We start from the raw sequence: 25,705 nt of genomic DNA on the forward strand, positions 1-25,705 counted from the left end.
CCTGTATATGATTTATAACTACACTGAAAATCCATTTAAATAGACCAGGAAGAATGAGATACTTCACATTCTAAAACACTCAGAAAACCTAACCTTCAAAAGGGAGTTGTTCTATTAGTTCCTCTGAGCTGAAAGACCTCGGTGCCATTGCTAAAGGAAGATTTCTGAACATGTAATAGAGCATTGCTATTAATTGGTATTAATTAGTGGCATTAGCTATTTTTAGGGGATAAAAAAAAAAACACTGTAGCTGAATCTTTCAAAATTGGCCATTCATATTTTACACATGAAGCAAATGACTCGACAGTGAACTGACATTAAAGAGAACTCTTCAGAAGCATTTTGTTAAAAGGGTGATTGTACCTGTGTACGAATGAATAAGTACTGCATACTTCAGCATCATCAATGACAATAGCAAGACAGCTGGTGGATCTCCATGGCAGTTATTATTCCAGTCTGACTGTATTAAAAAGCACTTGTATGGAACTTGGAGCCTCTTGTCTATCACACTTTATTGGTTTGAAATTTATGATTTCCCTTTTAGCATGTCCCTGGATTGCATCTCCAGGGAGTACAGGCTGTACAACTGACAGAGCACATGGCCTGCTGCAGTACCAGCCTTTATCTGCTGAGCACTTACAATACAGTGAGTCTGCTTGATACTTACAGTGACCCCTGCTGGCAATAGTTTGAACTGCCATTGGTTAGTACAAATAGTAATGCAAGTGTTTTCCATATGTCTACATTGTCTACATTTTCACTGTTACTTTACTTGAAGTTTTTATACAGTATCATTCATCTGGATTTTTTCACATACTTGAAACATGAAACAAATGGTCTTGGATTGACTTCCTCTGTTTTCCTGCTACAGGTTAAAAGGTTGCAATTTACTGTCAACTAATATTATGGCATCAGATCTTGAGCCAGTCAAGACGACATACTTCTGAAAATGGAGACGTAATTCCTGTATTGGATAGAGAAAAAACACCTGTTAGTATGACAAATACATCCCAAATAAATGAGGCCATATAATTTAAGGCCTCCCAAGTACCCTCAAGTTGCTAGTTTCTCATTTGGTAACATTAATATGATTTGTTGTTTGTTAAACATTAATGACTGGAATAAACGCTAACTACTACTGACTAAATTGAAATTACTGGGTGAAACTTCTGACTTCTTATGTACAACAGCCTCCTATCTACCAAATGCTATAAGTAATAGCACTCAGTTCACATCTTTTAAAACAAGAGATTCCAAGTGTTCTCTGGACTTGAGCAAGCCCTTTGATCAATCACAAAACTGGCAACAACTTTACTAATGTATTTTTCCCTTGCTAAATATTATTCAAATAACACCCTAAGGTAAGAAGCTTATGAGAGCCTAATAAAACCATGCCTACTGATTCCCCTCCCTGTCCTTTTCTCTGTCTCAGGTTGTTTTTTCTCAATGTATTAAATCAAAATGACACACACTGCTTCATACTGCCCTCTTTAAAACACAAGCTAATTTACAAGCTAAGTATAAAGTAACTCAGAGAACCAATCCTGTAAAGTTTCAAGTTGAAAGCATAGCCTGGTAGTAGAAAAAGGGTGGGGTTTCTGTTAGCTTCCCAGCTCCAGGTAATTTATAAACTCCTCAAGGGGTTGGATTGACTCAGGACGTTACACTTCAGTTTTTCATGTGGCCGCTTTCAAAGTTTCACCAAACTGCAATAAAATAAATAAATAAAATAAATAACAGTAAGTAAACAGCACTGAATAATTTAACAACATACATCTGCTTTGTGCAATTAGGTAGTAATAACAGGCACGGTATTACATATTGTGTGTTTTTATTCATTGTATTTATTTATTGAAATAAATAAACATATTTAGATACCGGTATGTATTTTACAATGCCTTCTTTTTTTCAGGTGCTTTGTCTGTATTATTAAATTCATATAAACAATGATTTAATCCATGTACTTAACAAATTACAAAAATCAATTTAGCTTGCTTACTTGTAAGTATCACCTTAAGTAAAAGTACAAGATTGACTGCAAATTGCCGTGTTACAAAATCCAACATGTTCTAAAAGTAGCGTCACTAAAAATTTCCGCCCACAAACTAGCTGTCAGGAACTCCCCTCAGGCCCTTGTGAGCGCTACGGTGTCTTTATGAGCTGTAGCTGCGTGCACGGTATGTTCAGAACTCGCGCAGAGCAAGCCTTCTCTCCACTAGCACTGCAATTACTAGTGTTGCCCCTAAAACAGTAAACCACTTGGTACGACAGCGTTGCAAAGGGAACATTTCGGTTATGGATTTTGTTCATCAACAGAGAACCCACAACATGATTTGATACGGAAACATGGTACGTGTGAGCTTATTTTTGTAATATGAGCTTTCCACCTTCGTATTTACTGTTAGTAGATCTCTCTCTCTCTCTCTCTCTCTCTCTCTCTCTCTCTCTCTCTCTCTCTCTCTCTCTCTCTCTCTCTCTCTCTCTCTCTCTTGTCAAAATCAAGTGTAGTACCACGATTGCTTGCATGCAGTTTGCATGAATCTCAGGAAAACCTGTGCAAAATGTAACGACCCAGAAGTAATGTTTATTAGGAAAATAAACGGCGTAGCATTGTGTCATCCACTTGTTAAGGAGCGCTAACTAAACTGAGTTCCAGGATTTGCCAGCCCCTAACATAACAGCGCAGCACTCAATGACTGATTCAGGAACCCTCAACGAGGTTGTTTGATTGGAACACAAAAACTAAGATGTCATGTTAAAGTGGAATGCTGTGTTTTGCAACGTTGTAGCATGTCAACAGTATGCACAGTCTAGTATCGCTTCTCAAAAGTTTGCAAGACCTTAGAGTTACTTTACCGTACCGTTGGTGTCAATGAATCTGCATTTGCTCTAGTACTAGCATGCAAATGACTATTTCTCGTCAAGGCGTTTGTTCTGTCATTTCCAAAAGATCTGATTGTATATGGGAGAATCGAGAGTCATTGAGGCACAAGGTACCACAGCAAACGCTGGGTGATCCACTACTTGATGGAAAGTAGTATTCCTAAACCTTACCATTGATTTTGTTCCCAACGACTATGATGCTAAAGAAGGCTGCTAATCAAATGACACTTGAAGGCAACACATTGTGCTTTAAAGATGGCTGTTTATATAACATACCCAGGGGGCAAGTGTCCAGTAACTGTAACTAAAGTTGGAGTTTCTGTTAGATATACAGTGCTGTGCTTATATCATAAATGTTTAATTTTGTACCACAGCATGTTTTCCTTTATGACCTTGCAAATAATGGATCGCAATTGTAATATGATTGCTGTTACGGCTGTTGTTTCTACAAACCACCTTTGCATATGATTCGTAATGTATAGCATGCTAATTTCTAAACTGGAGCCGTAGTTTCAATATACCAAGTGTAATAGAGTGCTATGTGATTGTAGATGTTGGCTAACCCCAGCTGTCATTATGGAGATGCGTAATTTGGGTTCAGTGCTTATTTAAATAGTAATTTTAAGACTTCGGAATTATGATCAAGTGAAAAGGGTTGAAACTAAACATTTTGCTTTAGGGTGTGGCGGCTTTTTTTTTTTTTAAATACTGACAGTTGTTACATTAAAAGAGAGCCATCTTCACATCAATTAAAGAGGTAATATATGCTTAATGATTTTATCAGCACGATACTGGCTCATTCCCACTCTGTCTCGTGCATCCTGATATACAGCTATTCATGGGTGATTAGCAGTATTTCTTCCATGTGGAACAAACGTGGCATCCTGCTGCTAATGAATGTTGTCGCTCTTTCTAAACTGGAGCTCTGGAATATCTTCTTATATTCTGTTTTTACTCCCATCAAGAGAGGCTACACAGTGCAGTTGCTTCCCCTGCAATTTACCAAAAATAGAACCTGTTTTCTGTGTTTATTCTGGGTTATTCTCCAAACTAATCAGCCATGTACTGCATTGACTGATGATTTTTGATGGTGTTCCTTAAGATTATATGCATAGATTAGGAACCCTGTTTTCAGGTTGAGAATTGTGCAGTAAAAATGCGGTTCTGGCAGCTTTGAGTATTGAATCTGACAGAAACAAATGCATGCATTTTCAGTATTTATTTATGGCATTTGGTTGCAGATGATATTTTATCATATGAGGTTATTTATATGTTTTTAACAATGTATACAGCACACTGGAATGCATAACATGTGGAGTGCATATCATGGTGATGTTGAGATGGAAGCAATAACACTCAACAGTGTGTGTAAGTAGCTCTGAATATTTAACACTCACAAGCAGATCTCATTTATCTTGTCAGGATTTTCCCAATGTATTCAAAGGGTGTGATTTCTTATTTCTGGGTATTTCTTTGGCTGGGTACTTTGCAGGTCCTCTGTGATGAATAGCTATCTGCCACCCAGCCATCTGTGATCAGTGTGGTTAGTCTGGAATAATGGGATTTCAGTAGGTTTCCATTCTAGAGGTTAACAACTAATCCTGCTTGCATGATCAAAATCTTCACTTGTTTGAAGCTAAGCCTTTCCATAAGATGTGGAACTTAGTCTTCAAGTGCAGTGTCAATAAACCAGTGTTTAAATCACCATACTACTCAAGTCCTTAAACACCGATCAGTGCCCGTTTTAATTCACAAAGAAAATTCCAACCTTGCAATTGTTACATGTTAGATCACAGTGCATCTCTCACAATGTGTTTGTATTAAATGTTCATACATGCACTGTACAGTGGCAAAATAAAGAAACCAATCTCCACGCCAACCAAACAGGACCTTTACTTGAGATAACAATGGTGTGATTTCAGTAGCTTGTAGTGTGGTTACATATTTTAAAGGATTTCAGCAATTCACAGGACCATATTAATAGGCGTGTTGTCCGAGAGCCTGGTTCAATGGAATTGGCCTTTTTGTTTTGACTGTGAGACATATACAGAGCGGCAAAAACCAACATTCCAAAGCTAACATATAGGCCTGGGGTTTAGGGTTGTCTTTTTAAAGATAAGCATTTTGACTGACTGATGCCATGGAGCCCTTTCTAAGGCCAAGAGGATAACTGTATGAGTAGTTCCCATTACAGGTATGTATGCATGTACAGTGGCTCTCAAAAGTATTTACCCCCCTTGGACTTTTCCACATTTTATTGTGTTACAACATGGAATCAAAATGGATTTAATTAGGAGTTTTCGCCACTGATCAACACAAAAAAAGTGAAAAATAAAATCTGCAAATTGTTCTAAATTAATTACAAATACAAAACAGAAAATAATTGATTCATAAGTATTCACCCCCTTGAGTCAATATTTGGTAGAGGCACCATTGGCAGCAATTACAGCCATGAGTCTGTTTGGATAAGTCTGTACCAGCTTTGCACATCTGGACACTGCAATTTTTGCCCATTCTTCTTAGCAAAATTGCTCAAGCTCCGTCAAGTTGGATGGGGACCTTTGGTGAACAGCAACTTACAACTCTTTCCACATATTCTCAATTGGATTGAGGTCCGGGCTTTGACTGGGCCACTCCAGAACATTGAACTTTTTGTTTTTAAGTCAATCCAGTGTGGCTTTGGCTGTATGTTTGGGGTCATTGTCCTGCTAGAAGATGAATCTTCTCCCAAGTCCCAGGTCTCTTGCAGACTTCAGCAGGTTTTCCTCCAGGATTTCTCTGTACTTTGCTGCATCCATTTTGCCCTGTGTCTTCACAAGTTTTCCAGCCCTTGACACAGAGAATCATCCCCATAGCATGATGCTGCCACCACCATGCTTCACGGTAGGGATGGTGTTCTCAGAATGATGTACATTGTTAGGCTTGTGCCAAACATAACGCTTAGCGTTGAGGCCAAAAAGCTCTATTTTGGTCTCATCAGACCATGCCTTCTGGCAAACTATAGCTGAGATTTGATGTGAGTTTTTTTCAACAATGGCTTTCTTTTTGCCATTCTCCCATAAAGGCCAGTTTTGTGAAACACCCAGGCTATTGTTGCCGTATGCACACTATCTCCCAGCCCAGCCGTGGAAGACTGTAACTACTTTAATGTTGCCATAGGCCTCTTGGTGGCCTCCCTGACTAGTGACCTTCTCGCCCGGATACTCAGTTTTTGAGGACAGCCTGTTCTAGACAGATTCACAGTTGTGCCATATTCTCTCCATTTCTTAATAATGGACTTTACTGTTTTCCGGGGGATATTCAATGCCTTGAAAATGTTCTTTTATCCTACACTTGATTGGTGCTTTTGAAGAACCTTATTCCGGATTTGCTTGGAATGTTCCTTCGTCTTCATGATGTAGTTTTTGTTAGGAAATGTACTAACCAACTGTGGGACCTCTGAGACAGGTGTATTTAACTTGAAATCATGTGAAACACCATAATTGCACACACATGGACTCCATTCAACTAATTATGTGACTTCTAAAGACAACTGGTTGCACCAGAGCTTATTTAGGTGTGTCATAGCAAAGGGGGTGACTATGTATGCAGTCAATTATTTTCTGTTTTATATTTGTAATTAATTTAGAACAATTTGTAGGTTTTATTTTTCACTTTGACATTATGTACTTTTTTGTGTTGATCAGTGGCAAAAACTCCTAATTAAATCCATTTTGATTCCATGTTGTAACACAATAAAATGTGGAAAAGTCCAAGGGTGTGAATACTTTTGAGAGCCACTGTATGTACACCACGTTTCTCACATATTTACAACTATCGTCCACCATGCTGATGCAAAATTGCTTCATGACACATTTGGGGAATATGCGATCCCCATGTCTCTGAAGTGCATTGTTGAATTTTGTTGGAACCAATTTTATTGAATAAAAAAAATACTAAATCTCAATTTTGGAGCTACTGCTTACCCATCAGAACTAATGTAGGAATAATCTTAATAAATAGGTTACAATAGTAATTCCCAGACAATCACAATAAAATGTGCTCTCAATGTGTGAGATGATGCATTCTGCAATGACTCTCTCTCTCTCTCTCTCTCTCTCTCTCTCTCTCTCTCTCTCTCTCTCTCTCTCTATATATATATATATATATATATATATATATATATATATATATATATATATATATATATATATATATATATATTATATGTGTGTGTGTGTGTGTGTGTTAAAAATATGATTTATATGTATTTTACTGCTGATAAGCAAGTGGTTGCTGTGGGAATTTTAGCAGCTTAATTCTCTAAGTAATCTGCATCGACTTGAGGATGTAACTGACCTTTATTATTACAATGCAGTCCTGACAAGCCAGGACTGTTCTAGGACGTGTACAAATCAGCACAATTTTATTTGTATTTTGTTTCCCTCACCCAACAATAAGTCCAACTCATACAGTAAAGAGAATAGCAAAAGCTAAACCTGAGTTCAGTAATGGCAAATCATTCTCAGAAAGAATTATTTTTGCTGCAAACCTTCCCTGAGGCTATGGTAAAATGAACTTGTGCTGATGGGGACTCATTTTAGCTGCTCTGTAAAATCAGAGGTAATTACCTACAACATATTCTCCTGCTGTTTTAAAGCTTTGTGGTCACTTGGGTCATATGTGTCATTAGTGCACTGTGTTTGACCTTTTAGGAGTACTTATCCATGTGGAAAATGGCCTATAATATATTTTAATGAAACTTTGCAAATATATAACTTAATCAATTAATACAAAAACAACAACAACAAAAAATACCTAGGGAAAAAGAATATGGTGACTAACATATTTTTGGCCCTTTAAAGTATAAATATATTGTAACACACTGAAAAAACATAAATCTGACTTGATGTCAATAAGAATTAAATACTTCAAGCATTGCGTCGCTACATTGCTAATTAAACCCATGTCCAAAAAATAAAAAAGAACAACATACCATTTGTCAGCCACATTTCTGTGCAGGTTAATATTTCTGGCAGGTTAACATCTGCTTCTTTCATACAGTGCTTTTCGAACACCCAGAGAACATTTTAAATCATTTGAGTGTGTTCTTCTCCTAGGCATTGATGTATTACTGCTTCGAATCTAAGATGTGTGGACATGACTTGATGGCGACCCCACACAACTCAGAACCAATGATAGTCTATCAGGGGAAAAAAAACGAAAAAACATTTGAAAAGTTTCTCACATTTACAGCCGCCTAATTCATGATGTCACTGATGTGACCATGATCTCCTTTGAACATAGGTTCACCAAATATTTTATTTAAGATGGTTCTGAATTCCATTTTAAAGGGTTTGTGTAAATTGATCATTTTGCTAGGTTACCTGTCGGTACTGAAACAAACTGTAGGTTGTCATTTCTGCCTTCTGTACTTCACCGCTCTCGATATTTGACATGTTTTCGATGTACTCAGATATTGACAATGGGTGCGAAGAAGAAACAAAAAAAAAAATCTGAGTTCTCTCTGATTCTGTCAAGTATCCCAACTTCTGTCTTTAGACTGCTCTGTGTTGGAGAGGTTCCCAGTGTCTGTGGTTGAGCTTGTGTGACACAGAGAAGGCAGGGGTGTGGGAGCAGGCGAGAGAATGATGCTCCTCTGCTGAAGTACCATCCCCCAAGGCCTGTGCTAATCAGGGCTTTTCTCTTGAAGGAAATGATGTCAATTAGAAAACTTCCCTCAAGGCTGTGTGTCATTGGACCCCTTCAGCCATCTAATTTATATCTCTGAAAGCATGTTGGATAGACAGCTAAGAAAACTTCATGACCCTCCTGGGAGGTCAAAGGTATTCGGGAGCCAGTGGGACAGAGATGCAGTTTAATGCTCTCCCACAGCCAGTGAGCAGGACAGTCATCTGCTTATGAATCTCTCTGTTAACCAGGCTTTTTTTAAAGACTCCACTGACTTTACTCAGGACAGGTATCTGTGCTCTTGTACTTCAAATGTATTCCTGCCATAACTAAAATGCATTGTCTTGCAACTTTTCTGTCTACTTTCATCCACATGAAGCTCATCTTATATTTTAATATAAGCAACATGTAAACCAAGCACATGCACCTTTCAATCTCTGCTATCCACTTCCAAAACAGAGAAGACTGCAACTGTTCTTTTATTTTGTCTTGCCCTTTCTGTGCAAAGCTGGGTGTCAGTATTCCATTTCCTCCAACTGCTAATTAGCATACTTTAATCAGATTATCACTGTAGCTCTATCGTGACTTCTCCTATAAAAGCCGGTCCTGGAATGGATGCAGTCTCCTGTAGAGATCAGAGTTAGCCTGTTGGTCCCATAGTTTCCTCGTCAACAGTGGAGCCTGTAGAACTTTGGCATGCTGCTTGCTTAGCCTCAGAGCGTCATGGAAACAAATCAAGAACTTGCAGCTTCTTCCATGGCCTGCACTTTGAAGTACTGATCTCTGCACTGCTGTCCTGCCAATCCACATACTTTAACGCCAAATGGATGGCATACAAATGGGTATGTCTGGTATTAGAGGGCGGTCCTGATGACTTTTAAATGTTGAAATCTTAACCCTGACAACGGAACGAACATTACATGTAAATGTGAATGTGTTTAAGCACTGATGGACTATACTGGGTCAGGACTGTACTACACATAAAAGAAACAAATGTTAGCTGGTAAGCCAGTACTTCTACACAGCTCAACTATCTCAAGGGGTGCTGACAGGCTGTATTTTTACAATTCAGTTGCAAATCTGCTCTTTCAAAGAGTGATAGTGTCTTTTGTTTAGTAGCATGGAGACAGGTCTCCCCACCTCTAGGCCTGAAGTTTAAGTTCCAATCCTGCACAGGGATTTAAAACACTGCATGCAGGAATACTGAAATCTTGTGTATTTGCAAGGATTTCTGAGTGTAAAAGGTAAAAGCTTTGTGCTAGTGTCCTGACATGTGTTTTTGTAGGTTATGACCTACAATACATGTGACTGTACTTTATGTACAGCTGTTTAAGTCACATGATGAATAAAAATAGCCAATCGGTTTGGTTTGTGCTGTGAGACTTTTATTTACATACCGTGAAGATGGCTGATGACTTAAGCAGTAACTCTCTGAAGGCAGTTCCCAATCCACGTAACCATGTATGCTTTGAATTTGCACAAAATGTTCTCCAAACCTTTATATTATAAAACCCTGTCCTCCTGCAGACCGTTCAGATTGCATTTGGGTATAAAACAATAACCTGTTCATCTCACTGTGCACTGCTTTACAAATATTTAGATTAATGTAGTCCTGAGATGAGGACCCTCCATATGTGTGTACACTGCTTATTACCTGGAGGGTATGTGAGAATGAATAAATACACTTCTTTAAGATTTCAATCCAAACCACTTCCGCCCAATCATGCAAACCATAAGCAAACTCTACACCAAGCTGTGTACAGAAATGTAAAAGCTGAGACTGTACAACCATCTAGAACTGCATTTGAGAAGTACTATACAAAGATAACATGGTGCTTGATCTTTTAGACCGTTCCGTATCTCAAGTCCATCCTGTGTAATACATCACAACAACTGATTGTTTTGTTAAAGTCATGAAGATGATTTCACTGTAAGTAAAAATAGGCCGTGAAAGTGGAGTCTGAGGATTATTTTTGTTCAGATGTCATCTCCCAGCTTTAACCTCATGACTGATTTATTATTTGATTTCTGCCTGCCGCCCGCAACAAACCTCAAAACTGCACCAAGCGACACCATTTAAAAATAATCATCTTAAATGTATTTTTAGAGTGCTAAAATTCATTCATCTTTTGCATTTCAATGACAAATGACCTCCAAATAGAATAGCCAAGTGGGGTAACAGCTTGTAGCCAGGTTTAACGGAAAGAGACACAATGGCTAGAGAGAGAGAGAGAGAGCGTTCCACAACCTCCTGGCTGTGCCAAAAAAAAGGAATGTTGATACAGTTGCCAAAGTATCCCTGTGAATCCCTGTGAAACTGGACCGAGAACTGAAGTCCTTGGTTTTTCCAGAGAACAGTGGTAATTTGAGTCTCCCCACAGTGCTGGGACTAAGCCTCAAACCCTTGACGTCTCACTTTCTTTAGAGGTGGAAAAGTTTAGTGTCCATGCCCATCCAAACCTGGTCTTTTTGAGACTGCCTGCAATGGCATAATTATTTGGTACTGCAGTTTGATGTGGACTACTATCCAAAGAACACTAAAGTTGAGACAAAAACTCTGCTCGCTTCTGATCTGAAGCCAAGCCTTGAGAGGAGAATGGATAGTGCATGAAATCATTATACTACACAGACTTCCTCACAGATTGGGCCAAACTGGTCTGTCTGTGCGAGTAATTGTGGCCGGGACTGTTTTTCTGTTGTGGGCTTTAAACATGGATATGTCTTTAGAAATGTTTGACCCTGTGTAATTTGACATCCACTGCTAACAGACCAGGTTCATTTGTAATGGATATCGGGTATGTGATATTCTTTTGGATTAGGAAGTTTTGAAAGAGCCAGCATTCTGATAAGACAATCTGTTTATTCTTTGTATTAAAATATATATGACACTGTAGTATGCTGTACAAAAGGAATTCCAGACTTTTTTTTTTTACCTCTTCCTGTAAATTCGTGTTTGTTTAGTGTAGGTGAGAGAAAGCGCAGACATGGGCTGTAATAGTCAGTTTGATACAAAAAAAAGAGAAAACAAAAACACATTCCCAAAGGCAGTCAAGTCTTGACAAACTCCCACTCCGTGAAGCACAGTGACAGTGTTTATGCTAAACAATACATCTGTACAGAACATTTACGTGGTTCAAGTTTAGTGAATACTATACAGGCAAGGCTTGCCTGCTTGAGTGTTTGAGGACTGAGTTAGTCCACAAGATAAGGTCACCTTTCATTGGGCACCGTCACGCTAACTCCCATTTTAACATCTGTGTATCAGAAAAACTTGGGGTGGATTCACTGCGTCTGGCATAACAGGAGTGGCATCAAGAGACAAATTAACCATTTTTAAACATCCCCCTGTCGGAGAGGCCACTGAAACTGAGCTGGAGCAGTTAAACCAGCCTGGATAATTACTTTTTAGTATTGATACAAGTGCCCTGAAACCCTAATCGGGTTGGTTTCCTGTCTTACACAGCTCCACAGTGTTTCAGAAGCCAGGGTATCTGGCAGCAGAACCGTTTTGTGTCTGGTTAAGGATTGTCACACTTCAACTCCAAGACTTGAGGTCAGCAATAACTGCAGATCAGAATGTGTTTAAAACAAGGCATATGACATTAGTTTAAGGATAAGGAATGTTGAGACCTTGTAAAACAGTTTCTCAAAGTTTCAGGCCTGGTTTTTTCTAACTTGATAATTTCAAGTAAGTTAATCTTGATTTATTAAGTCTGTAAAACGAAAAAAAGCAAATCACATTAACTGAGCAAAACAGATCATTCATTTAAATTGATGTATACATTTGAAATTTATGAGTAAATTAACTCAATGTACTTCCTTAAGTTTTAAAAATCGGTTACCTGCTTAGTTTTACAGATGATATAATACATACACACTGTAGCGTACTGTAGTATAGATATTTCCTTCAACCAAAAAGTACACCGCTAAGGTACACAATGCTGGACTAAGAGACAAAGATGGGTCACCTAGACTATTAAGTGCTGTTGTCTTTTATATACCAAATCAAGGTCAAGTCTAGTGCATGCAAAGGTGACATTTCTTTCTCCATCAAATTCTAATGCCCTTTAGAGAAGTTTCTTATTAAATTTAGTCAACAACATTAAAAATATTAAAAGCTTGGGGCAGTAAGGGCAGCAAGTTCTGAGTCAGTGACATATTGCATTCTGCAAGAAGTCAAGCGCAAGTGCTAAAGTAGTCAGGAAAATATTAATAACAGCACCTACCTGCTATGCCATTACGAATAGCAGCAGCAGCACTTGTTTGCTGCAGTGCATCAAAAAGAAAAAAAAAAAAACTCATAGTAGCACTTGAATGTTCTTGGATTGGAAAGTCTTATTCCTGTTTTCTATTGTTTTTACTTGTATCTATTACTCATATAATAGTCTCCTTGTTCTCTGGGAAACTCCCTTCTAAGTAGCTCATCTATTACAATAGTCTAGTACATGCGTCGGTACAGGTGAGGCTGCGTGGACTGGATGTACGTTTTTGTTGAGCAAGGCTCCCCCCCCCCCCCCCATACAATTACCTGGAACTTTAACCCCATTCATGTAGGAAATATTGAAAATAGCTGAAAAAATATATATTTTTGGACAAACACACAAAAAAAGATTTAATTTTTAACATTTTTTTTTTTTTTTTGTCATTGTTTTATATGGGTAAACAAAATGTATCCTCATCAAGACTAGAGGAGTTTTTTTTAGCTGTCGCCATATGAGGGCGCCATGCATGAAAGGGTTAAATTAAAGTTATATTTATATAAAAGGATACTAGTGTAGTGGCATTTGGTCTCTTATATCTATGTGAATTGTGGATACCATCCACATTTCTTGATTGCACATGTACATGGTTAAATGCTTTCCTTGGTTTCTTACACAACCAAGCCAGTTAACAGTGCTTATCAGGTGCCTCAAGTTAAACATGTTTTAAAACCTAAACTGATATCTTAGTTTGCATCCCTGCAATAAATTTTTCATATGCAGTAGACTATTGATCTCTATACATGAAATCAGGCTAATCCTGTATCTATTGGCCTCTGCAAGGTGGAGCATGCAGCTGTTTTAACTAGAAAGCTATTGTCTAAAAGGGAGTGAGTCTCAAGTATTATTCATGATTCTTCAGTCCTAAAGTTTTAATGTCACTGTTCTGATGTGCAGTATGGAATGTAATTCAGTGGGCAAATAGCCTTCCAGTGTGATGCAGATTCTGGCCTGTGTGTTAACACAGTTTTCTGTTGTTTCAGTAATGAAGGAGTAGAGGCTGAAATATTCTGCGTTGCTACAATCGGTGCCAAATCCTAAACAAAAAAAAAAAAATGAACAAAGATATTCAATGACTTGACTTCTTTTATACACTTGGTGTTGGCATAACACATGAAACAAAAAAAAATAAACATTTTCTCTAAGTAGCTTTGAGTCTGTGCTGTTTTGGGGTTTAGTAGTTAGATGCTATCACACCACCCATTGAAATTTGCAGATGAAGGTGACTAACATTTCACTCTAAAAGCTCATATACTTTGGGTTTTCATTAAAAATCAATAAAGTGGATTAAGGGTGCAAAAATGTAATATCTAAATAGAACGGTTAATATAAATAATTTTACTACTAGTTGACTCTTGGGGCCATCTTGATATGTAGCATTATTTATTGGTGGGTATAGTCCATTTAAATAGGCATTCTGATTTTAATGCTGGGTGACAAGGTGTCAGTGTCCAAGCTAAGGATCTTGCGGCCTTCAGACTTCGGTTTTAACTACAAGGAGACCCACGGCAACCCTCCTTTGTGCCAATGACTGTGAGAGCCCTGTGCGTTGTAGACGGCTGACATGTAGGCGTGTACACTATAGAGGAAGTAGAAACCTACAATCTCACTTTACCACATCTTAAATACAGGCTTGTGTGCCTTTTAAGTACAGATTTAATTATGTTTTATTTATGTAGCCCAGTAGTGGTGGAATGATTCCAATAGAAGCAAATGTTATCAAAGTAAGTAAGAGGCATTGCTACAGCACTGAATTTCAAATAAGTGAAAACACAAATGTTTCTGACAGAAAGGGAGGGCTCCAGCAGGAGTTCTCCCACCACTGTTATCTGCCTCATTTATCTAACTGACAAATGTTAGCATTTAACATGAACTTCCAGAGCTCCATGGATTACCTGAATACAAGAGGAGATAGATTTCTACAAAGGTGTAGCCAGAGTGAAAATATTGTTTACCTCTGCCTGCTGGGTCTAACTGATTTAATAAATATGGTTATCACGTAGCAGTAGAGTATAGCACGCACATTGTAGGAGATTATAGTTATACAGGTTGCGTGTTATATGCAGGGTCATTCGTGTTGTGCACAGGGTACGTACAGTATTAGATTTCAAAAATCACTACTGTTATAAAATATGTTTAGTTTGACACAGTCTCCTCTCCTCTTCTTATTTGAATGTTCTTAACCTGAAATGTGAAGGAGAATATTGCCTTTCTTTGTGTGTGTTTGTGTAGCCCTCTTCGTTTTGTTCTTTTAGGTGTCACAGTGAAGACATCTTGTTCTTGTTTCAGGTAAACGTAAATGATAGCATTCTCTTTACCACAGAGTTGTCTATCTATGGTAGTGTGTAGTCTGGAATCTCCAGAGAGTGAATGATTCAGCCACGGCATCTGAAATGAATGAGCTGAGACATAGGAGACAGTGTGGTCCAGTGGTTAAAATCCAGCACTTGTAACCAGAAGGTCACAGATTCAAATCCCACCTCTGCCTCTGACTGACTCACTGTGTGACCCTGTCACCCTGTCACAACCTTCTTGTGCTCCATCCTGTGGACCTGTGGATGAGATGTTAAATCTATGTCCTATTGTAAGTGACTCTGCATATAATGCACAGTTCACAGCCTACCTCTGTAAAGCGCTTGGTGACGGTGGTCCACTATGAAAGGTGCTATGTGAAAATAAAGATATTATATTATTATATTAGCTGCCTCTCTGAGAACATTGTGTTGTGTAAAAACCTAAATGGAAATGGAACTAGGAAAGCGGTATACACCAATGTAGAATCCAGCTAAGCTTTAATCCCGATGTTCACCAAGCGACACAAGAACAGAAACTTTTGCAGGCAGTAACTGCGCTGGCATGTTTGACAGAATCGCATGAAGGCTTGAGATAAAAAAAGAGGAAACTTGTATTCCTGCAGCTGAAACTGCCTTTATCAACTGTGCAAACTGGAATGCTTACAGTTTGTGTTTCTAGTGAATTAAGGAAGAATGTAGAAAACAGTCTGACAGGAATGTTTTTTATGTAGAGAATTGAACATGATTGTCAAAAATTGCTTTAAATCAAAGATTACTTTTGCTATGGTATTAGCACATGGAGAATTGCCTGCTGTTCCACAGCTTATTTAAAGCAGCGATTTATACTGTATTTATTTTGTGGTTATTAAGTGATAGCTGTGTATACAGAACCTAAGCCTAAGATTACAGATATTGTGAGTTATCAGTGATGCTGAAGTAATCAGGAACACACTTACTGGGGTGAAGTGGGTTTGACAGCTGAACAAGGACATCTTCCGAGCTGTGTCACTCAAGCATTTCTCATCAGCTCTCTTACAAACAGCTTACAAGGCGGCTTCCAACAAAAGCAGATCCATGGAAAATAAATGTAGATGAAAAGTCAGTGAAGCGCTAAGGCCTCAAAAAAAAGTGCTCCTAAACTGAAAATCCCTAATTTCCTGAGATACTAGGAAAAGGTCTACTACATTACTTCTGCTTGGGCCATGCAGAGAATTTCTACTGATGTTTCAGATTCTTAACATAACAAAACACACCCATGTTTTGGTCAGTGTAAAAATGTAAGTGTCTTCTATGTGCATATCAAATCCATGTTTAAATAGTTTGGTGAGGGTGTATCTTGTGTGCAAATACAGTGGTTTCCTTGTCCCATTCACAACGTTCCTGTGAATTTCATGCTTGTTACAGACTTAGTTATTTAGTTTGCCCCAGAATGCCATATGCATTCATAGCTTGCAATGGTAAGGACTCAGTTGTGGTATACAGAAGAGACAGTTTGAGAAATGAGTACTGTAGTAAGACGTGAGGAAGTTGCAGGGTGTTTGCTAATGCTTTCTTAACCTTCCTTTTATCAAACAAATATTGTATATTGAATAGGTATTATAGGCCAGTACTTGTGTTGTAAGAATTCTATATACCCTGCGGGCACACATATTTAGTACATATCATTATTAGATCACCATTGGAATCTAATTTGGCAAAACTACAGGCAGGAAATAAAAAATATCTATTTTTAATCATCCCTTGGCTTTTAACAGAAAACGTGTACTGTACATGTTGTGCTGGATACATTACTGAACATGTTTTATTCATAGTCATGGAAACGCCTGTGTTTCATATTTAGGGTGTGAACAATGAATCCCTTTTAAATGGAAACTGTTTAAACATGTTGGCATTACCTCCCGAGATGACAGTTGCAATTAAAGGAAAGGGGCATTCATTTATAAAAGATTAGTTACATACCAATAAATGCACTGACTATGTTACTGGCACACTTCTTTAGAATTATTTTTCAGCACATTCCAAGTAAAAAAAAAAAAAAAAAAAAAAAAAAGGTGTTTAAATACAAATGTCAGAAAAAGTTCAGTGAGTATGTTCTTGGTTTGGCCAATCACCAAGGACTTCCTTAAGGCTCCTTTTAACATAGAAACAACATTTTAAAATTGTTTCCATGGTTACAAACACACTTGTTTCTGCAACAGAGACAGAGAGTGATCAGAGATTAAAGATTGATGAAGCAAAGGCATCTTTCACAAAAAAAAAAAGATTTTGCTATTGAAGTAGTTGACTGAAGAGTGGTAAATGGATATCTGCCAAAGGTAGAGGTACTAACTTATTCTTGATTCACTATCAATGACTTGGCTGTAACATAGCAAATAGTAGAAAAAATATGTAGGTTGCTTAACCATATTGCACACGGGCTAGTTGTGCACATTAATGTAACCAAGATCATGTAAAATAATTGAACAGGCCAAACAGACAACACAGTCTATTCCCAAATGAAAAACATTCTTTCTAAAACTTTGTTCTTTCCTCTATTCAATACATTACCAGTTGAAGCGCAACATCTTTCTGCATGTGTGTGGTGCTTATTTATTTATTGCAGTAGTACTGGCATCTTGTAAACTTTGCAGTACCCAGTTAGGGAAGGTATCAGAGCAGATGTTACTAAAACTGGGCTAATTACCCCCTTGGAATGTTGAATATGTGCAATAAATGATTCAGAACCACCGTCACACCCAATTAACATCCTCGCCTAGCAACCAAGTTTAATAACATCCATTTGTGGTTTTTAAGGAGCCTGTAGGTGTTCATTTACTGCATGCTTAATTACTATCGACTGAGCAGTGGTAATATTGTCTCAGACAAAGATGCTAGTAATGACATTATAGTTATAGTGGCACCCTTAGTGTAATGTGTGCAAGTCTTACCTTTGATTACAGGCCTCTGTTTATTCTGGCAACCTGTGGAATAACGTCAGGGCAGTACCCTATTTTTAAAACACTTTCACCCTCGTCAAAGCTGCTGCAATAACACACACACACACACACACACACACACACACACACACACACACACACACACACACACACACACACACACACACATAATAAATCTTTCAAGTGCAAAAAGAAACATCAAAAGCCCACCTTCAGGAACCAGTGTGTTGTGGCTACAGTTGCAAAGTAGTTTTAAATTACTAATTCAATTGCCGTGAAAGAGGCAGGTTGAATTAGAGGTCTAGGTTTGTGAAGATTTGCATACAAATTCAACTGCTCAAGCCTTTATATTCAAGAGTTGCAGACTGTGTCGAACGTGTTCTGGCAAGAGACATTTCTTTTTATTCCATTCTTTTTGCCAGAATTTTATACTCCTGCAAGAAAGCTTTGTCTCATGCTATCTACAGTACTAGGTTCAAACTGGTTGTAGCACTGAGATAACAACCTTTATCGTCTGCAGTGATCTTGGTGTAGGGGCAACTTTGTAGACAACAACAAAAAAGACTGCCTAGGCATCCCTATTTACACAAGTTAGGGTTCAACTTACTCTGTATCATTTCTGGTTCTCAGATTAATTTATTTTGCAGTGTAATTATATGTTTACAGTGTTTATGCCTCAAAATCAGGTGCACAGAGTCTATTTCTTACAACAAAGTATTGCCAAAGTACCTGCCTGTGTCTTCAGGTTATAAGAATGGGGAATGAGAGTTAAGGCATGAGAAGAATTGTTTTGCTTCGAATGACTCAGAGTTTGCAAAGTATTCTGTCATCATTATGAACGCTGTGCCTGTTTTAGACTCAGAGCCGAGTTAGTCTGCTTACGGTATGTTGATAAATAGGACTCCAGTTGGCAGCCAAGAAAAAAGAGACCTGGAATATTCATTGGATCTGGAAAAGGAAAAATGCAGGATGGAGTACAGGGATCTTGCACCCAATCCCCCTTCACTTTCAAGTTATGTAAGAACATTACTTTTTGACATTATGTTCTGCTTGTGTTTATATCGGGTTGAAGGTTACAGTGAAGCATGGCTGCCCTGAGGGTCAGGCAAGGAGCAGGCAGTGCACTATAATGAGAACATTATAACCCAGTCATTTAATTGAGGGGAAAACATTATGTAACCAAAAATAAAATGTTCAGAACATATGTGGTTTACTGATTGATACTTGGGGAAAGATACACCCTGTATGTAAGACAGGTAGAGAAAAGCCAGAAAAAAAGCAGATATGCTGATAAAACCTATGTGGTTAAGGAATGGATACTGCTGGTGGACCAGGGAAGAAGCTGATGTTCCCAAGCTATATAAGAGTATGAATGCTGTCCTGATACCAAACCAGAGTAGTGCTGCTCATACTGTAGAATTCACCAGCTGCAGAACCTTTTACCTGCAGTTGCAGTGATGGAATGTAAGGAAAAGGCTTAGACTGTTATGTAGCACTATGTAAGGAGTGTTTGTGGTTTGGTCTATTTTGCTACTTCTGCATGATCTAAGATTGTTAGGAAGAGCACAAAAAATGCTTGTTTTTCTGGTCAGGGAATTTAGGCATTCTGGAAAAGGTTGGCTGGCAGTGGGGGGAGGTGATGACTAGATTCCTGTATTGTGTGTTTTTGTGAGATGAAGTGAAGTCATTTCAGCTAATGAGTTAGGTATGAGTTTCAGCTTTGATTATTCTGTGGTTTCTTGACTTCAGTGCAGAAGTGGTATAATCTCTAGAGTGTAATTTAATGGAATATCATGAACAAAAATGTTAGCGTCTCAACAAATTCAGCATTTCTGAGAAGCCTATGATCATGAAGATAGAAAAGAGCAGAGTGCCATGTATCTTCTCAAAGACCTCTCACTCGGGTAGGTTTTGACATTTCCTCTCTGCACCTGTTCTTTTTTTTTTTTTTTTTGCACTTGAACTCGCCGGTGCACAGAAGCAGCACACAAAGGCTCGCTTGTGTTTAATCCTGATTGCCTTTAATGTTTTCTATAATCCTTATTTGATACATGACTACAGAGAGCTTTTGGGGATTTGTAAGGGTGTGATAGAAAGAAAGTTATTGTATTGATATATACAGCGAACCATTTTTCTTCTTTGACTTTTAGCCACCCATTTTAAAGCTTGCCATGGTATACTGTGGTAAAAGAATAGTAAAATGATAGTGTTGGAAATAGTTGGTATAATGAAAGAACAATAAACTGCAAAATTACTATTAAAATTGACCAAGGTAAAAATGGATAAGGTTTGGGTTCTTCACTGTGGTTTAAAGAATACCAGCTACCTGCCTGCTGTGTTTGATTTTCTCATTCCACAACACTCACAGGAGGCTGTGTTACCTTGGTGCAATTTTCTCTTTAATTTAGGCAATGATGCGCACTATTTATAGAGAGAGTTTACAAGAGAGCAAACCCTTAAAACCACATATATGATACAAAGCAAATTAGTGGCTTAGCACTTCAGTGTTAAGCATGCCTGGCTTCCATAATCAACCACGCTGATGATTGCACTTTATTTCACTCAAGGTCTCTCTGGCACGGTACAGTAATGATACATATTTCAGTTTTTTTATTTATTTTTTTATAATTACACTATGAAAGGCTATGAGATTGAACTTGGACCTCTTTGTTCCCCCGTTGTTAATGAGTCCGATTGCAGAAGGTATTGGGTTTTGCAGAAGGTATTGGGTTTTGTGCAGCACCTCATCAATGTGGTGAATAGATCAGTGCTGTACAATCAATAAGGATGTTGGGGCTATCTAACAAACCTGAGCGGACCTGTCTTACAAAAATAAGCACTGCTTGGGGTTCTTTTAAATTCACAATATTAAACGACAGCCTTGTCATGTGGTAATGCTACTGTAATATAGCACTTTGTTGGCATTCAAACCTAGCTCAATGCCAGATTAATCAAAGCTCAGGTTTAATATGCCAGTAATAGAGAGAAATAAAGAGGGATGTCTGTACATTTGTGACATAATAAGAGAGATAAGGTCAGTGTCCCAGGGTGTTACACAGCAAGGGCAATGCAAGCAGTTGACCTGGTTATTTTCAAAGCTACATTGCTGGGATTTAAGTTAATGGGAACACAGTCTAGTTTTCCCACAAATATTGTGAATTTACCTTGATAGGTGTTGGTTTTGATATTTACTCAACATTTTTTATTTTTTTTTAACCTTCCTTTCACTTTTTTCTCCCACAGCTCAAAGTGGAATGCTGAGATGGAGCTGTGGAATGCTGTGTCCCCTTTTGTTTACTGTATTTGTAAGTAGGTAAGCAAAGTATCTCTTCATTTTGAAACTGATTTTGAAAATGATTCGGGCCCTTTGCAGCCAGCTGTTTGCTATTTCCAGAACGGGGGCCGATGTGTAAGGGCCTGTCAGCAGAATTTCTTATTTTATTTTTCGTATCATTATTCTGTAATTTCATCTCAGCCTGCAATGAAACTTCGAGACCTGTCTGGCAGGAGTTTAGAGTCCTACTCTATTTCAGCAAAAGTAGTTCCACAATGATCATATTTACAATAGCACTGTCAGACCAGAATTCTTTGGGTTTTTTTTCAGCACTGTGCTTAAATGTATTTCCTTGCCTGACTATATCATGCGAGGAAATATATATATATCTATCAATGGATTTACAAGATAAGATTTCAGCACCCATTTTTCATGCAATGTCTCTTATGCCCAGCAGCCTCCACCTACTTTGGTTTGAAGGTCAATATACAATGCTTCATAGACTGGATGCTCAGTTTTGAATGCATACTTAACAGTGGCGATCACTTGCTTGGAACAATGCTTCTAAATCACTTCCAAAGGAAGGTTACAGATGTGACAGAAAAGTTAATTCATTTATTTTGGAAAAAACTACGCACTGCAGGTGTTCTCATAGTCTGGACCCAGTCCAGTTGATTGTTAAAAAATTGTTGCAGTGTTCCAAGTTTATTTGACATATTCCCACTGATCATTGCTAAGTCTGGACGCCAAATAGAATCTTGCAAGTAGAGCAATGCACTCTATATCAGAAATGTTTAAGTTCTACCGTCTATTTTTTCTGATTTATGTAATGTTTAATAGAAGTGCGTTTTGTATAATTCTCTGCTATTCCTATTTCTGCATGGGTTGTTGTGTATTTACTCTTTTTGAAACCATTGTGTCAAAACTTTATATTTCTGAAGTGAGTTGGTTTGAAAAATGACAGATTACAGCTGCACACCCCTAGTGGTTACTTCAGACATTCAGCTTTTAGAAGCAGACACAGTGCTTAATTACATAATGATGCAAGCAGAAACAAATGAGCGAGAAGACACATTTACAGGATTTGTATTAAATACTAAGAAAATGCAGATGATCTAAAGTGTTCCTTTAGTGAAAAGGAAATGGAGAAAAATGTTCAGTATGCTGTATACACAAACTATGTACTTGTGTATCTGACCTCGGTCACAAGATGTTAGAAACCTTGAAACACTTAATCATCATTTCTTAACTTGCATTGTTGCCATTGTAGTGAACTACTAACTTGAAATGGGTTATGTGAAAAGCTACTTCAGAATTTCAACCTGCCATTCATTAAGTTCATTGTTTTCCATCAAGAGGCTTTCTGCTGAAGCACACTTGGTTCAGTCCAAGCATTTTTTCCATCAATGAGCAGTGGCGTAATATTTCCCAAGCAAGCAAGTACACTCGTAACAACATGATGGCTCTGTTACAAAACCTAGATAGCCTTTACAGAGAAATACCACAGAGGCCTGGTGCGGTTTGGGACAGAACAATAAACTCTTCATTTATGATGAATGGGCCATTTGTTCCATGAGCTAATCTTTAACATGTTACTTTTATTGTTCATTAGTGTACCTATTGAAAAAAGAGAGGCAGCAAACACTCATTACAGCTTTACAACAGCTGCCACTGTGTAAGTTAAGAGACCCTTGTGATACATTGCACAGCACTGTAATATAGAAAAAAACATGTGTTTATAACAGGAGCGCAGGACATTAGGAAATGTATTGGCCTTGCAGGCAGACTGTTTATATATTACGATACAAGCAGATTGTAAAGGAAGTGTAACATAGGAATCCCAGTTATTTTTTCTAACACAATCATTCTCTTAGATTTATAGAAGAGAATAAATTGAGTCCATGTCATAATGAATGTCAGTGAGGGTTCTCTGTTGAGAGAGTAGGGGAGTACAAGGTTTACTAATAATTAATAATAATAATAATAATCTTTAAATGTGCCTTTCACAGTGGACCACCATCACAAAGCACTTTACAGAGGCAGGCTGTGAACTGTGCATTTACAATAGAACATTGATTTAACATTTCATCTGCAGGATGGAGCACAAGGAGGTTAAGTGAATTGCTCAGGGTCACACAGTGAATCAGTCAGTGGCAGAGGTTAGATTTGAACCGGTTACCTTCTGGTTACAAGTCTTGGACTTTAACCACAGGACCACACTGCCTCTAAAGGATTATTATAACTTTTGTACTTAGTATAATAATAGCCTAGTGGTTAGATCTGACCTGTCGGAACTAAGAGAGCCAGGACTGTATTGTTAGTTCAGTCACTGAGCCACACATTGCTTGTATACTCAAGTCCTCCCTTCCATGACGATGTAATAAAGTTTTGATTAATATCAATTTGATTTTGAAATCTGGTGTGTAACTTGATATAACCACAGTATCTTTTTTCAGCATAATCAAGATTGCTTAGATTTTTACAATTTGTTTACGTGGGGTCATTCCTCGTCTGTAGGAGGAACCTGACCTAGATACCCCTGGAAAAGTACAAATCAAATCAGAGATTTGAATATCATTGACCATTCCATTGAATATCCTTGACAATCACAGAAAGTGACTGATTGGGCAGTGTTACTTTTCCTGTCTTTTTGTCCAAATGAAGGAAAAATTCTGTCACCTACAGAGATTAAATAAAAAGGAACTGATACTAGACAACACAGATCTGGAGGCTCCACTGCAGAACATAAGAACATAAGAACATAAGAAAGTTTACAAACGAGAGGAGGCCATTTGGCCCATCTTGCTCGTTTGGTTGTTAGTAGCTTATTGATCCCATTGAATTTTGAATGCTTGAATTAGGTCGCCACGTAGTCTTCTTTGTTCAAGACTGAACAGATTCAATTCTTTTAGCCTGTCTGCATATGACATGCCTTTTAAGCCCGGAATAATTCTGGTCGCTCTTCTTTGCACTCTTTCTAGAGCAGCAATATCTTTTTTATAGCGAGGTGACCAGAACTGCACACAATATTCAAGATGAGGTCTTACTTGTGCATTGTACAGTTTTAACATTACTTCCCTTGATTTAAATTCAACACTTTTCACAATGTATCCGAGCATCTTGTTAGCCATTTTTATAGCTTCCCCACATTGTCTAGATGAAGACATTTCTGAGTCAACAAAAACTCCTAGGTCTTTTTTATAGATTCCTTCTCCAATTTCAGTATCTCCCATATGATATTTATAATGTACATTTTTATTTCCTGCGTGCAGTACCTTACACTTTTTTCTATTAAATGTCATTTGCCATGTGTCTGCCCAGTTCTGGATCTTGTCTAGATCATTTTGAATGACCTTTGCTGCTGCAACAGTGTTTGCCACTCCTCCTACTTTTGTGTCGTCTGCAAATTTAACAAGTTTGCTTACTATACCAGAATCTAAATCATTAATGTAGATTAGGAATAGCAGAGGACCTAATACTGATCCCTGTGGTACACCGCTGGTTACCACACTCCATTCTGAGGTTTTTCTTCTAATCAGTACTTTCTGTTTTCTACATGTTAACCACTCCCTAATCCATGTACATGCGTTTCCTTGAATCCCAACTGCGTTCAGTTTGAGAATTAATCTTTTGTGCGGGACTTTGTCAAAAGCTTTCTGGAAATCTAAATAAACCATGTCATATGCTTTGCAATTATCCATTATCGATGTTGCATCCTCAAAAAAATCAAGCAAGTTAGTTAGACACGATCTCCCTTTCCTAAAACCATGTTGACTGTCTCCCAGGACCCTGTTACCATATAGGTAATTTTCCATTTTGGATCTTATTATAGTTTCCATAAGTTTGCATATAATAGAAGTCAGGCTTACTGGTCTGTAGTTACCTGGTTCAGTTTTGTTTCCCTTTTTGTGGATCGGTATTACGTTTGCAATTTTCCAGTCTGTCGGTACCACCCCTGTGTCAAGAGACTGCTGCATGATCTTGGTTAGCGGTTTGTAAATTACTTCTTTCATTTCTTTGAGTACTACTGGGAGGATCTCATCCGGCCCAGGGGATTTGTTTATTTTAAGAGCTCCTAGTCCCTTTAACACTTCTGCCTCAGTTATGCTAAAGTTATTTAAAACTGGATAGGAACTGGATGACATGTGGGGCATGTTGTCAGTATCTTCCTTTGTAAAAACTTGTGAAAAGTAATCATTTAATATATTTGCTATTTTTTTTTCTTCATCTACGATTTTGCCATTTGTATCTCTTAAACATTTAATCTCCTCTTTGAATGTTCTCTTGCTGTTGTAATATTGGAAAAACATTTTGGAATTGGTTTTAGCTCCCTTAGCAATGTTCATTTCTATTTCTCTCTTGGCCTTTCTAACTTCCTTTTTGACTTGC

At 37.9% G+C, this 25,705-nt stretch overlaps 1 protein-coding gene across 1 annotated transcript in view; it reads left to right on the forward strand.

Annotated features, from left to right (window-relative positions):
• The first annotated feature begins 2,081 nt into the window (after positions 1–2,081).
• LOC121323313 (serine/threonine-protein phosphatase 2A regulatory subunit B'' subunit alpha-like) overlaps positions 2,082–25,705 on the forward strand; it is an 85,374-nt gene continuing 61,750 nt past the window's right edge. The window contains exons 1-2 of the mRNA XM_041264302.1: positions 2,082–2,349; positions 21,286–21,355. The gene's annotated coding sequence lies outside the window, so the exon portion shown is untranslated. The remainder of the gene's footprint in view (positions 2,350–21,285; positions 21,356–25,705) is intronic.

This window comes from Polyodon spathula, chromosome 11 (genome assembly GCF_017654505.1).
Source record: "Polyodon spathula isolate WHYD16114869_AA chromosome 11, ASM1765450v1, whole genome shotgun sequence".
Classification (NCBI taxonomy): Eukaryota; Metazoa; Chordata; class Actinopteri; order Acipenseriformes; family Polyodontidae; genus Polyodon; species Polyodon spathula.